Source organism: Mauremys mutica, chromosome 5 (genome assembly GCF_020497125.1).
Source record: "Mauremys mutica isolate MM-2020 ecotype Southern chromosome 5, ASM2049712v1, whole genome shotgun sequence".
Lineage (NCBI taxonomy): Eukaryota > Metazoa > Chordata > Testudines > Geoemydidae > Mauremys > Mauremys mutica.
The window spans coordinates 145,180,094-145,196,150 of NC_059076.1; the positions used below are offsets into that span (position 1 = coordinate 145,180,094).

General features: G+C 43.5%; 1 long non-coding RNA gene across 1 annotated transcript in view; it reads right to left on the reverse strand.

Moving 5' to 3' along the window:
* Nucleotides 1–16,057, reverse strand: part of LOC123371059 — a 136,145-nt gene that overhangs the window by 74,331 nt on the left and 45,757 nt on the right. The gene's annotated exons all lie outside the window — the stretch shown is intronic.

The window sequence follows — 16,057 nt, forward strand, 5'->3', positions numbered from 1 at the left end:
GCTGTGAGCGGTGTCCTTGACTGGGGCCAGTGTCTTATTTTTATTCTGAGCTTGCTAGCTATTTTTTTTTCAGTTAACTCGTTCTTTTTCCTTCTCCCCTTCTTGGCTTCTTTTAACCAACAAAGTTAACTTTTACTTTTTACTTATACACCTTTTGTTAACAATGAACACATACACATTGCCGTTATACAGTACGTTAGTCTGATTATTTAATGTATGCCTGTAACGGGTTGGGACTCACCCCAGCGGCGCCTCCTGCTGGTGACTCTGGGAATTAGCTCTGTCCAGCACTGGAGCGCCCTCTGCAGGCCGGTGATCCACCTGTCTTCAGGCCCCCATGTCCCTCCCTGGACCCGGTGCCCTTTCACATGGGGTGCTGCCCCCTAGCAGTAACCCCTTTCTCTCTGGGTCTCCCCTCCTCAGGGAGCCCTCACCGTCTATCCCCACCTTGCCTCAGTGTATGGCTACTGCCAGTCATCGTCTAGCCCCGCTCCCTGGGGCAGACTGCAGGATCAGCCTACTCATCACAGGCAAAGGGGTTTGGACCTGCTGCTTTGGCCTACCCCTGGGCTGCCCTCTGCAACCCCCAATACCAGTTGGCCCACTGCTAGGCCGCAGCCTGGGGCTTTCTAGGCTGGAGCTCCCCAGCTCCTCAGCCTTTCCCCAGCCCTGCTTCACTCAGGTCTCCAGTCTTTAGCTCCTTGCAGCTAGGCCTGTCTCTCTCTGAAGGCAGAGAGAGACTGTCTGGCTTCTGGCTTCCCTGGCCTTTTATAGGGGCCAGCTGTGGCTCAGTTTGGGGCGTGGCCTCACCTGCAGCCACTCCCTCAATCAGCCCAGCTTTTAGAGCAGCAGCTCTCAAGCCGTGCCAGGCCACTTTTAAACCCCTCAGGGCAGGAGCAGGGGCCACCCTGCTACAATGCCATATATGCCCTTCTACTAAAATAACCTTATTACAGAGCTTTGGAACAACAAGCCAGGACAAGCACACCCACTTTGATGAGTTTATTCAATACAACCTCTAGTCCAATAGCTTCCCACCATCCCCAGCCCTCTGGCTAGAAGTCTGAGGTAGCCAGAAGGATCCCATGTACAATATGGGGAGTTGGTTAACTTTTCATGTCCTTGCTTCCAAAGACTGTTGGTATGCAAATTTTAATAACAATTTTTAATTAAAAGATCTAGCCAATGAAGTTTCTTTTTCTTACTTAAGGAAATGTATTAGACTTTAGTATATCACATTTTCCTGATGTATCCAAACACTTTGTATTCTAAGTTGAACAAAACAAGTATCTGCATTTCAATTCAACAGTTCTGCTTGATTCCAAACCATCCCATCCCATGAAAATATTAAACACAACAATTCTGGCCACGAGACAAACACCACAAGACAGAACATAGAACACAAAACATAATTTCTATTGTGCCAGTAAATGCATGGTACGTTGAATGCTGTTCAGCTGGCATCAGTTTTCTTTGATTATCTGAAAGACAAAAACAGAGGTCTACCCCTTCTGGGCAGTCAATCATCGCTTAAAATATACAAATACCCTTGTTGATTTTAGACAAAACAGGGGAATTACCCCATATTTTCTTGTATGTGTTTCATAGGCAGCCCAGGTATCAGTGGCTTCTATCTTATCAGTTAGATAATTTGCATTAATACAGATGCTTTCTGGCTTGCTTTTTACTTTTAACTCCTGCTTTTAAACACTGAAAGAAAACATCACCACTTATAGTGCCTTTAGAGCCTAATACAATTTCAATTACATAGCACTGTATACATTCTTCAGCTAATTCAACGAAATTGTTTATAGCCAAATGATTGCAATCTAATAATTTTTTTTGCCTGAATCTATTTACAAACATTTTAAAGACACCAAGAACTTTCCTCTTTAGCATTTTTACAAAGTTTAACTGCTGTTCCCTCCAGCAACTACAGAGTTAACTCTTCAGTGCTTTCTTAAATCACTTGCTTGTTTCCCTTAAATCACTTGCTTGTCTCCCAACAGCCACTTATCAATTCAAATCACCATTCCAAATATCCTCCTGAGTATTTGAAATCCCCATGCTTATACTTACTTACTCCTTCCTTCCACTACACCCTCAAAAGTTTCCAACCTGTTCTCCAATCTCTCTGTCTGTTGCCTGCCCACCTGGGCACAATCTTGCTTTTCTCGCTGAACCGTCCCTTCCATGGGCATCAACTTGTTCCACTACCAGTTTAGCTCGGAGGGTGGGCTTCTCAACTAGCCCCCAAACTTCTGGTCTTTTCCCTAAAACATTTTTACTCACAAGTCTACCCGAGTCCTCCCTTGTGAGGCTTGCCACCTGGGCAAAAATACATGGCCCATTGGGTAAAGGCCATTTACTTAACACATAATCCAAAGGGCTATCCTTAGAGGGTTTATCCAGAGGCCCACCCATCTGTCTGCGGACATTTAAACAGAAAAGAAAATTACACAGAGAGCAGAGGGAATTACGGGCTAAGAAAGATTTTTCTACTTCTATTACACTGTCCGTTACAGGGGACGGGACAGAAGGATCTCAATACAACCTCAGAGCTTCATCGCACACATGGCTTCCACCCTGAGGAATTACGAACGAGAAGTTCAGTTCCACCCACACACCTAACGCCCAAATGAACAGAGCAGAAAAACAACAGTAACCGGAGAGCAGAACAGAACCAGAACCAGATAGTGCACCAAAACCAGATAGTGTTTCCTTATTCTATTAGGGCTCACCTTTAATTATGCAATCCTTAACATATAACACGAACAGTACCAAACAAAGCAAACATAAAATAACAAGGGTAAAACAGATAGATGGTGTAAATTCTGTAGGGCTCCCCCATTCTCAATTGCTCACCAAACTGTGACAAATTTCTGTTACCAATTTATCCCTCATGTCAGGTGATCAGGCTGACACTGCAGTCCGTTGGGGGAAGATAAAGAAAACATACCATATAACCAAATTTTAAAGCTTCATTAAAAATAATAAAACAACAATGGAGAGTGTTGGGAACGCTCCCACATCACTCAGGAAAAATATGAATGCCCCAAGCCCTAAGCCACTTTAATACTCATACATGTCCAGACTGGCCACGTCTGTGTATAACGTTCAGAGAAGGGGAATAGGTGGACGGGAGATTATCCTGTATACAGCTTGTCCAGAATTTCCAACATGCTTCTGCTCTTGGGAGGGCTGTTCTTTTACACCCTGGAATCTCCTGCGGTGTCTCTTTCAGAGATTCCAGTTCAGGTCAGCTGCCTGTGGCTTCTCCAGTGTCTCCAAGCCACACTGGCTCTGGGGTCACAAAGGCACACAGTTGGATCTCACTGGACAGTTAAGCTTTGCAAATGAAATCTCAGTTCTGTAACTTGTACTGCCTTTGGTTTACCTCTGTCTCTATTTCCACAGCCAGCTGGGGCCAAAAGCAGTTTTTCTTTGTACTTAGCATAGTCTGCGTTGATTCTTGACCTTGAACGCAGAGCAAATTTCTCTTTATCTCTGGGCCAAGCTGAATTTCAAATTAACCCGTTCCTAGACAAATTGCTCACACTGTGTCAGAGGCTTTTCTTTGGTGATTAAAAGCTCCTCTGAGATGTATGATCTTATCTAGATTGAAGGTACCTTCTAATGGGCATTGTTTAGATCGATCTTCATGCGTGTGAAGATTCCAATTCTCTAAATACCTGCAGGTTTTAGGACCATAATGTACGTACATGTAATATGCTGGGGTACCCTTAGGGGTGAGGTGGAATGTTTAGACTGTCCCTCCCCCATTTTCCACTTACACACACAGGGAGGGTGCCCTGTCCGTGCTAGCGGCTCATAAACTAAGGATCCCTCCCTACAGGGCACTCACACAGGAGAGACTAACAAGGATGATCATGACTCTCCTACACCTCCCTTCAGCAAAGAGCGTCGGCTAGTCTCTGGGAGACGGCGCCGCTTACTCTGATTGCATCCAGTGAGATGATCAGACTGTCAGTAGCCCACACAGAAAGGAAAGGGGAGGGAAGATGGGTTCACACGCTCCTAGACCCAGGTAGCTTCCTCGCCGGATGATGACAGGCCGAGTCAGCCCACCGTGGGTCGGATCTCCTAAAGATCCACTAGTTACCGGGCTTGCGTTAGAGTAGTCCTGGTCACAAGATTTTGCTTCACAGGGTACTCTGGGCGTCTTCCGGTAACAGTCACTCATGCTGGTATACACACACGCACACACACCAAGGCCTTTATTTCCTATTACCACGATGCATCTTATCTTGCTGCACAGTCAATAAGTTCAGATGGCGTGAGCCCAATAGAGACAGACGTCCCCACGGACAGTTCTCCTCCCAGTGCAGCTCTGGGGCATATGATGGGGGATTTTTACAAGAGCTCTCCATACAAACTAGAAAGCATTCTAAGGGCGTACACCTTGCCCTGCCGGCCGTACTCTGTCCCTGCCTCATACCATGGGCATGCCCTTGACCCATTATAGGACGCTGTGACGGAGCGATTCTGGCGGGACCCAACTGAGAGTGCCAAATCAGGACCAATTGCTTAAACTGGGCAGTCACAGCCCTAGGCTGGGGTTTTTCCACCTCTAAGGCAAACCAAACCAGCCAGACAAAAAGGACTTTGGTCTCACCCCACTGGCTAACCACAAGTCACACAAGCAATTTCCTTAGACACTCCAGTCTCCCAGCATCACCACCAGTGCACTCGTCCTGGGGGTGAATGGTTATGAAAACCAACACCCCAATAAAAGAAAAAGGTTCCCTTGATCCCAAAGGACCAAGCCCCAGACCCAGGTCAATATACACATCAGATCTTACCCACAAATCACGCTGTTGCCAATCCTTTAGAATCTAAAATCTAAAGGTTTATTTACAAAGGGAAAAAGGTAGAGATGAGAGGTAGAATTGGTTAAATGGAATCAATTACATACAGTAATGGCAAAGTTCTTAGTTCAGGCTTGCAGCAGTGCTGGAGTAAACTGCAGGTTCAAATTGAGTCTCTGGAACATCCCCCGCTGGGATGGGTCAATCAGTCCCTTGTGTAGAGCTTCAGTTTGTAGCAAAGTCCCTCCAGAGGTCAGAAGCAGGATTGAAGACAAGATGGAGATGAGGCATTAGCCTTATATAGACTTTTCCAGGTGTAAGAATCCCTTTGTCTTCACTGTGGAAAATTACAGCAAAATGGAGCCTGGAGTCACATGGGCCAGTCCCTGCATACTTTGCTGAGTCACAAGGCGTGTCTGCCTTCTCTCCATGGGTCAATTGTGTAGCCGATGGCCCTTAATGGGCCATCAAGCCAGCTAGGCAGGGCTAACATCAGCTTGTCTGGGATCTTCCCCAGAAGCAGAGCATAATACAAAATACAGACAGTACAGAGCCAATACTTATAACTTCAACTACAAAATGATACACAGACATACAGACAGCATAATCATAACCAGCAACCCAGAACCTGGTCTTAGACACCTTATATGACCCCCTTCACTTAAGATTTGGTGCCACTACAGGACCTTGGTTGCAACCCATGTTCTATATGGTCCCCATTTATATCAATAACGTCACACCCCCAACGCAAAATTGATGCAGGAAGGGATGACAAAACATCGCTGACTGCATCCCAAGAGCCCCCTTTCCTTGGGTCTGTCTCACTACAGCTAGTGTTGGGCTAGAGGCCGTACCAGTGTATAACCGAAATGGTTTATCAAAGTCATGTTCAATAACATGAATGAATCTCTCTACAAACTCAAGGTATAACTTGGTTAGCTTTTGCAGCATGGTTCCTGTATGTTTCATGCGATCTTGCCAAGAGCTAAAGAAAACAGCTACTTTATCCATACCAGCGTTGGCCAATGTTTTGAACCCAATTAACATTAAACCAATGTAGATATTGATGTTGTTCATAGTACAGGACTCTTGGCATTTAGCCATGAAAGCAATATGGTAGTGTGCCTCAGTTTCCCCTTTCATACAGCCCATTAGGTCTGGAATGTATTTTCCCCTGTGAAAAGTTCCAACACTGTTTACAGGCATTAACTGTGAAACATCAGTATAGCAAGGCCCTTTAACATAAAGTGTGTTTTCATGTATTCCTTTCAACATGTTTAAGGGATTTTCCAAAAGATTAGGCACATTGTACATTGTTACAGTTCTTGGCAATAGCAACACATTAGTTACAAAAATTAGCATTAGCAATAACAACAAATTCATTGCAAGTGTCCATTTACAATTATGTTTGTCATGCCCCACCCTTGGCTCAATACCATTGGAGTTTGGGCATTTTAGGGTTAACCTGTGGCTTCCCTTTGCAAAATTCAGTCTTCTCTTTCCTTCTGGATTAAACCCTGATTTCTCTTGCTTAACAGAATTCACTGGCTGATGGGGTGGGCCCTCTGAGCTAACAGCTATTAGCAAGACCTTCTTCTCCCTGCCAGCCAAGTAATTCGCATCAACACAGACACTAGCTTTTAACTTCTTAGCTGCTATGGATTCCACGGCTGGACTTTGTCTTACAGAGATACCACACCAATTCAAAGGGTCTGAGGGTGAGAGCAGGCTTGCTCTCCCCTGCCTCCTCAAGCATTCAGCCATAAAGCTGTTCTGCTTTGAAACATCAGTAACTGAATCTGTCCTCCGATCCTGAAGCACAGACTGCTCACTTACAGATTCAGCATGGAGACATTCCTGTCCCAACACCATTGTCTCCCCAACAAGCTGGCCACACAACGCCTTGTGGTTATAGGGCCGCTCAACTTCCTTAACAGCTTCTACTCCACCTGAGACCTTTTCAAAGCTGCCCACACTGGATCTCTCAAAAGGAAAGTCAGGGGATCCATTCACAACAGAAAATTTCTGGCTGTTAGGAACTGAAACTTTCTTGATTAAATCACTTTTACACCCTTCAGTTGCAGTAAACTGCTTGCACAGGCTACCATGAGGATTCCTTTCCCTAGGAGCTTCTCTAAGCAGCAATTCACCCCTCTCAGAAATTCTGCCCCTCCCCTCTCCACCTAGGGCTTGCTCTACAGGAACACTTCCCTGAGCAACCACAGATGCTTTCTGGGTCTCACTTACATTCAGAATCACCTTAGGCCCAACAGGCGGATTTCTACACAATCCCCTTTTAGGCAAACCTACAGACTTTCTAGATAACAGGTCAGAAGCAGTCTCCTTCCCTTGGCCATGAACAAGTTCAGGAATCTTTTCCTTCTTGCTACAAGTTGTCAAACTGTCAGTAGGTAACACAATTAAATCACCTTCATGCTCTCCTTGTGCCCTGGCTAGGGTATCACCCTGATCAGACAGAGTTGCTACACCCCTTTCCAACCACACATTAGCAACTGGCAAACTACAAGCACCAGAATTGTCTGTTCTCTGGGACCTTGCTATGACACTAACTGGATGCAACCTAGTTACAGTGCCATTCTCCCCAGCAGACACAAACTCAGGACTATTCCCTTCCTGGGCTTTAGCTGTATTTACAACCAACTCCGAGACAACTGAATCACCCTCACCCATCACAGGCTGAAAGGCCCCTTCTGTCTGCTCCACAGACACAGAAGAGCCGGAGACACATTCTCCTTCACCAGACACACAGCTTGGGATTTCATTTCCCTTGTCCCAGCACACATGGCTGTTCACAGACAACTGCTTGGAGACTGGGGTAGCTTCCTTCATAGGCAAGTCAATACTCCTGACAGACACAGGCACATTCCTTCCACTGTCACATTTCTCCACACAGGACACAGGTAAGGGATATGGACACTTATTTTCCACTATCCCTCCCTTCCCAAACTGCTGATTAGACAAAGCCCTCAGCTCACAAGGCTGCCTAGGCTCCTCCAAACTTTCCCTACCAGGCACATTGCCTCTCCCAACAGATAAGCTGCTGCTCTTTTCACTACACTGAGCTACTTTTAGCAAATCACAGTTACCCATTTCAGGTTTACTTCTACAAGCTGCACTAGCCACCAATCCATTACCCATTACAAATTTACCCTCTCCTTCCTCAGTTAGGGATTTAACCTGAGAAACATTTTCCTCCCCAATGAGATCTTTCTGCTCTTGATCTAACTCCAGATTTCCTTCTGAGACATCAGACAGACATTCAGAAACTTCATTCCCAGACACACTGCTTATTTGCACAGACAAACAGCTCTTTCCCACCAGGTTAGAATTCCCCTCTCCATAGCCATAGCAAAACGGGTTAAACACAGAGAACTGCCCAGAGTAATACCACATATCAACACAGTTATAAACTGGATTTTCCAGAGGATACAGTCTCTGCCGTTCTTCCATTGCTTTTTTGACTTGGAGCTGGAGTCTAGCAGTTTCTTGTTGTATTTTGTGAGTCTCCTCCTCAGCAGCCAGCAGCTCCAGACGTCCCTTACGAGCTTTTTCTTCTCTCTTAGCAGCCTCTCTCTTTCTCTCAGCTGCCTCTCTCTTTCTCTCATCCGCCTCTCTCTTTCTCTCAGCCGCCTCTTTCTCCAGCTGGGCCACGACTTGCTTCTCTTCCATTCGAATTTCTGCCAGTTTTTGCTCATAATCAAACTGCAGGCTGTCTCTCAAGGCTTGCAGTTTCCTTCCTTTTGCTGATGCTTTCTGTCTCATGGTCACTGACCTTTAACCCACCAAACTTTCAATCCCACATTAAAATTTTGGATAGCGTGGGGTTCTGACCCAAAGCTTAATTGACCTGGTTCTGTGGATCCAAGCACGACTACGCCACTGTGACGGAGCGATTCTGGCGGGACCCAACTGAGAGTGCCAAATCAGGACCAATTGCTTAAACTGGGCAGTCACAGCCCTAGGCTGGGGTTTTTCCACCTCTAAGGCAAACCAAACCAGCCAGACAAAAAGGACTTTGGTCTCACCCCACTGGCTAACCACAAGTCACACAAGCAATTTCCTTAGACACTCCAGTCTCCCAGCATCACCACCAGTGCACTCGTCCTGGGGATGAATGGTTATGAAAACCAACACCCCAATAAAAGAAAAAGGTTCCCTTGATCCCAAAGGACCAAGCCCCAGACCCAGGTCAATATACACATCAGATCTTACCCACAAATCACGCTGTTGCCAATCCTTTAGAATCTAAAATCTAAAGGTTTATTTACAAAGGGAAAAAGGTAGAGATGAGAGGTAGAATTGGTTAAATGGAATCAATTACATACAGTAATGGCAAAGTTCTTAGTTCAGGCTTGCAGCAGTGCTGGAGTAAACTGCAGGTTCAAATTGAGTCTCTGGAACATCCCCCGCTGGGATGGGTCAATCAGTCCCTTGTGTAGAGCTTCAGTTTGTAGCAAAGTCCCTCCAGAGGTCAGAAGCAGGATTGAAGACAAGATGGAGATGAGGCATTAGCCTTATATAGACTTTTCCAGGTGTAAGAATCCCTTTGTCTTCACTGTGGAAAATTACAGCAAAATGGAGCCTGGAGTCACATGGGCCAGTCCCTGCATACTTTGCTGAGTCACAAGGCGTGTCTGCCTTCTCTCCATGGGTCAATTGTGTAGCCGATGGCCCTTAATGGGCCATCAAGCCAGCTAGGCAGGGCTAACATCAGCTTGTCTGGGATCTTCCCCAGAAGCAGAGCATAATACAAAATACAGACAGTACAGAGCCAATACTTATAACTTCAACTACAAAATGATACACAGACATACAGACAGCATAATCATAACCAGCAACCCAGAACCTGGTCTTAGACACCTTATATGACCCCCTTCACTTAAGATTTGGTGCCACTACAGGACCTTGGTTGCAACCCATGTTCTATATGGTCCCCATTTATATCAATAACGTCACAGACGCTCTATCGTCTAACGGGAATTACAATGACAGGGCATCTCCAGGCTCGGGCAAAAGTCCACACCACTGGACTGTTCCTACCTTATCCACAGGACTGGTCCTCACCGTCGCCCGCAACTGCTTCTCCACTACTCGAGGGTGTTGCACCATTGTGTCCTCCAAGGTCGGCCTGAAGCGTCTCTGCCAAGGCCCCCGGTAAAGGCACCGGTGCGCGCTGGGCGTCGGCTGTGACCGTCGTCCGCCGGCCATTGGAGGAGTCCAGGCAAGGCAGTGCAGAGCAGTACGGCTGTAATGGGAAAGGGGAGACTCACTGTGCAGCTGAGCTGGCAGGGGGAATTCAGGAGGGGGAATGTAGCTGCGCAAAGTGGAACATCCCCTGGTTCTGTATCAAATATATTCAGTGATGAAGGTCTTGGGTCATTTCAGGGTCACCCAGAGGATTCAGGGGGCCTGGAGTCTTTGGTGGTGGGGGTCCCCCATCGCCAAATTACCGCCGAACACCCGGAGCAGAAGAAGCCCCACTTTTCCAGCTGTCAAAGTTAGACTCAGGACTCACAGTTTGTCAGACCACTCTGTTTTATTAGCACAGCACTCTGCTAATAACACCCAGATAATGTGAGCACCATGCAAGACACAAACTATCTTATTTATACAGATAAAAGGGTGAGAACTTAACAAGGTAACAAAGGAAGCAGAATCAGATAAGTTTACCTGGGCTAGGCATGCATATCTTATTTCCTTACTAACTATTACCCATCTTCTGTTAATGTTTCGCCATTAGCACCATTGTTTATGCCTAATGTTTCTTTTCCTGGCACCTGTATTTCAATATTTCTTATTTCTGCTTAAAGGTACATACAACATTTCTTTAATCCATTCTTATTTTTACAATATAATTCATTCTACTTTCACAATCCCTCCTTTTGGTCAAGCTCACGCCATGACCAAAATTTTACGGGGTTCCACATATTAACCGTTCTTTATCTCTTTGTTCATCAGCAATATTCAAAATCATCATATTAGCACTCTGTTCTGGGGCAGTCACCTGAGTGGCATGCCTTACACAATTTTGGGTACAACAGGAGACTAACTGAAAACATACAAAAATTATTAGGATTCCAAACAGGATAGTCAGGGCTCCCTGAAACAACCAGTTTCCTATGCCAGAGAAATTGAACAGGTTACTTAGCCACTTCCATAAAGAACTCGGCTCTTCATGGGGAAGATATGCGATTTGTTCTAAGTGGCTAGCGCGATCTATTACGTCATTGGTATCGTCAGGTATAAACACACAACATTGTTTTCCAATGAGAGCACAGGTCCCTCCTTTGGCCGCCAGCACTATGTACAATGCCTGATGGTTTTGGAGGCCACCTGTCGGATTGCCCCTGTTTCTTTGGCCAGGGCTCTTAAACTTTCTCCAGTTTTATTTGCCATTATTTTAACTACTTCTTTTAACCTCAGGAGCCTTTTTTTTTTTGCCTGATGTATTACTCCCCCAAGTGGGTTAAAGGAACTGCCAATAGTATCTTCGCAGGTGTCATTACTGTTCCATATTGTGTTAAACGGACAAGGTCCTCCAGTGAGGTCTGGGGAATTGAGTGGGATAGCCAGGACAGGAACATCAGTTTGAGAGTGGGCTGGGATGTGGCTGCAGACCCAGCATTTAGAAATATTAAGGGTCTGAGCTATCCATACTTGCTGCTGGATAAAAGAATTGTCATTGTGGACTCCCCAGACCTTCAGACACCAACAGCCGAGGAACAGGCACCACATGTTGGAGGCAGGGCCCTTCTGGTTCTGACAACCTCAACTGAGGGAACTGTAGTCACAGTTTTATGTCCACCAGGCAGCAGGCGGTAGGCTCACTACTGCTTTTTCTTGGGCCTTGCTTTAGGTAGTCGTCTGCTTCTGGCAACCCTTACGAGAACGTAGATTGTAAGGTATTGCAGGCTGTTCCTCTACATCATCTTCTGGAGTCAAAATTGACTCTGCGTGGTCCTGAGGTGATGATTGGTTCGCTGGGGGTGGTGCATTCTTACACGGCAAAGCATGTATCCATGCTGCGGATGCCAGACAGTTTAACAGCCGTCTGGGTAGTAAGCAGTGCCTGATGATTCTTTGATACTCTAAGTCTTTTTGCTTCTTTCCTTGACTCTGGCTATAACAATGGCCTTCACACCTTATCTTTTCCTGATGCATTCATTCCTCATTCACACAAACAGATTGAGAATACAAACAGTAGTATTTTATATCGAGCAAAAAGGCATTGCAAATTAAACCTTGCTAAGTTTTACAATTAATAACCAAGACAATTTACATTGAGACCCAGGCCTTCAATGTTTCTCTAATTTACTTAACATAGACACAATAGAGAATCCTGTCTCTTACTACCTAAATCTTAAAACAAAGAGTTAGAGAGGGCCCAATTTGTAATGCATATGGGAAAACAGAATCTTATAGTCCCAGAGGGTCATTTCTTTCTGCTATTCAAAAAGGATGGCTAGCAGGATGAAATCAAATTATACATTATAAAGTCCAGCTCCTACATATCCCCCTTTTGACACTAAGATTATCAATCGCCAGTGTCACTTCTTATGTAGTAAAAATACTGGGAGGTGATTTGGGCCTGAGGCTCTAGCTTTGCATACATTTGTTTTATTCACCAGCATATTTTAAACATTTCAGTTAAACACACAATTTAAAACCAAAAACAATTAGGGGTAGTAACATTAGTATGCCAGTAGTTGTGGGAGTCCATCCAGATAATATGAATGGTTCTGTTTCCCACATTGTTTTGTTTGTTTGTTTTTAGGAACTATGTTACCTTTTTAAACAGATAATTGGTAACTGTTTGCCATTTAATGCCAAGACTGATAGAGAACTCAGCTAAATCAGTGCTTACAGTAAGCTGAGACTTTTTGGTTGTGGCAAATAGTAAATGTGATTATTGGTAAACACAGTACTTACATTACATGTACATTTGTCTACTGGTGGGTTGCTAACACTTTTATTCTTTTAAAACACTTCTTTCCAAGAATTAACACACACATTGCCCATTATACAATACTTTGGTCTAATTATTAATTTTATTCCACATACAGGATCCTAGTGAGATGTCTTTACTACAGGGCTTTGGAGCAACAGGCATGGATAAGCATACCCACTTTTGAGGAGTTCACTTGGTACAACCTTTAGTGTCCAATAGTTTCCCTTCCTCCCCAGCCCACTGGCTTGAGGTTTGAGGTAGCCAGAAGGATCCCAGGTGCAATCTGTGGAGTGGGCTAACTTTCCATCTCTTTGCTTCCAGAGCCTGTTGGTGTGCAATTTTAACAATTTCTTCACTTAACAAATTTTGTCTTACCGTACTGGAGACATACTGCATCCAGTTATATTGATAGGTATTAAACAATTATTTTTTTCTTTGCTTTAACAGATGTATTAAAACCTTAATATTTTCTGATATTACCCAAAACATCTTATGTTCTAAATATCTGCATTTTAGTACATTCCATAGCTATTGCAGTATGTTGTGTTTTTTTTTTTAACTTATTTGTTTTTGTAATAGGTTGTTCTGTAGCTGGTATTAGCTTTTTCTGATTTTCTGAAAGACGAAAATAACATTTTTCTACCCCTTTCAGGGTGGCATTGATTGTTGCTTAAAATATTCCTTTCTTTTACAAATACCCTTGCTGATTGCAGGGAAAACAGAGGAATTACCCCATATTTTCCTGTGGGGTTTTTTTTTTTTTAATATAGGCAGGCCAGGTTTTAATGGATTTTACTTTTTAAGGGTTATGGGGAAATTATTTCACTGTTTAGTTATTAAATTCATGAGGTGGTGTACCTCAAGTTTTTCTTCTTATATAGCAGACCAAGTTTGTAATGTTTTTCCTGCTGTGTTAAGCTTTAAGTTTATTCACAGGTAATAGCTGAGAAGCATCATTACCATATTACCTTAAAGGATTTTTCCAAAAATCATACACACTATACGTTGTTACCGGGGTACTTACTAACATTAAATTTATTTCAATGTTTAATATTAACAATAACATTTAGCATCAAATCTCTTAAAGGGATCTTGTTATACCATGTCTTTTATTTAGGCAATTTCTTTTGTGCTGGCAGTTTTCACCTTCCTTTATCAGTTAGGTAATTTGCTTCAACACAGGCTTGGCTTTTGGATTCAAAGCCATCAGCAGAGCTCAGAGACTCTGTCTTTTAAAAGGGACACAATCAACTTCCACCAGAGTTTTGATTTCTTTCCACTTTCAACTCCTGCTTACAAAACACACACAGATCTGAAAAAGAAAACAGTCTATTGCGGCTCTTTTTGGAGCCCTAATAGGATTTTAATTCAGTAGCATATTTCATTTGTATTTCTTTTACCCCTTTTTACAATATACACTGCACATGTCCTAGGGAAAAAGCACATTCCTTCTATACTACAACTTTTTTTTTTAAACATTAGCCATATCAATTTTTACATACAATGTAACTGTTTCTTTTTTCTTACAGAGTTTTCATGTACCCTTATCAAAAGTGACAGTCTGATTACACAGAGCCATTTTAAGGCTCTGTATTTTTAACATTGCTTCTTTTTGTTTTGTGCACCTCACCTCTGCTGTTGCTTCAGAGGGGCACTGTTAAATTTTTTTTTTATTCTTTCACTACAGCTCTTATCTGCTATTGTTACACAAAAAAACCCCCAACAACAACCAACCAGACAAAAAGACTCCAGAATCTCTCCCTAGTCTCCTGATTTTGACTGCCCTATTGCAGCCATGACTTGGTTTTTATTTAAAAAACATTTTAAATTTTATAAAGAATCAAGTTACCCCTTAAGGGTCAAATGCTAAATCCCAAAGCCAAACAACACTAATTACCTGTGTCTTGCAAAAAGGTCTGTCAGTTTTGCAACTTTGAATTAAGAGTCAAATGAATTTTTAGTGGCATTAAAAACAAAAACAAAACCAATTTATCTTACACCTACAAAACAGGAGTTTTACAAACCAGATGTGCTGGATTAGATTTTTAGAACTTTACATATTTTCACAGACAAATAGATACATACACATTTTCTTTTCCTTAACATTCCTTTACACTTTTTTTTTTCTTTCTTTTTTTACATAGCTCTATATATATTTGGATTATTTACAGGCACTCTTTTGGAAAAGGGCCCATTTTCCCTTCAGAATGGCTGCAAAGAAACCAAGAATTCTCTCTTTAACATGGTCCTTTTTAACATTTTCACAAAGTTTAACTGCTTAATTCTCTCCAGCCTTTGTAGAGTTAACTTTTCACTCTCTTTCCATAAATCACTTGTTTATCTCCCAAAATAATACCTTTATCACCTCAGATTTCACCATTTTAAGTATTGTTCCAGGGGTTCATGTGTTCCAGGGGTTCATGCCTGCACTTACTGCTTTTCTTACTCCTTACACTATGCCCATAGGGCTTCCAACCTGTTTTTCAGTTTCTTTATCTGTTGCTTGCCTGCTTTTCTGGGCCTGATCCTGCTCTTTTTTTTTTTCCAATGAACCGTTTGTGAGTGATATTGTGGTCACTTCACAATTTTGAAATAAATGTTCAAGGAAAGGGACCAGGAAGGGTGGGGGCTTTGCTGAATTGGTAGTGGAACACTAAAGAGTCAGTTTTTGAGGCAGACAACAAAGGGGAACAGAACAAGGGGCTTTTTGTCCTTTTTACAATGAGATGGGAGTATTAAGGGGGTTGGATCGATCCAGGGTGGGTTTTTGAGAACGGGGTAAAGGGGAGCGCTCGGTCTGGTGGTGGGAGAGGAGGCTTTTAATAAAGCTTTCAACTTATTATTTGAATATTTGAGAGAGGCGAGTTTTTTTATTTTGTCCAGCTACGATTTGCCTCTTCCCACCACTGAATGAAACAATTAACCTCTTCTTTAGCCAATTTAGTTTTAGGTTGGCCGAGTTTGTCCTTTAAGACGTCCACTCAGTCTTGTTCCAAGATTTTAACAGTGGCCACTGAGTTTTGGGATCCCCCTGAGTTAGCCTAGACCATTTTTCCAGAAATGTACAGGAGTCTGGACCCTTCTTACAGGAGTCTGGACCCATCCTAAATACATAAAATGAGCCGGCGTTCATTTAGGGAACTGTCCCGACTTAGACGTCTGGTTACCCATACAGGAGGACTTCACACACCAATCACACAAGAAGGAAATTCGGGTTTGTGAGAGCAATGCCCAGTGCAACACACAAAAGGAGCCCACA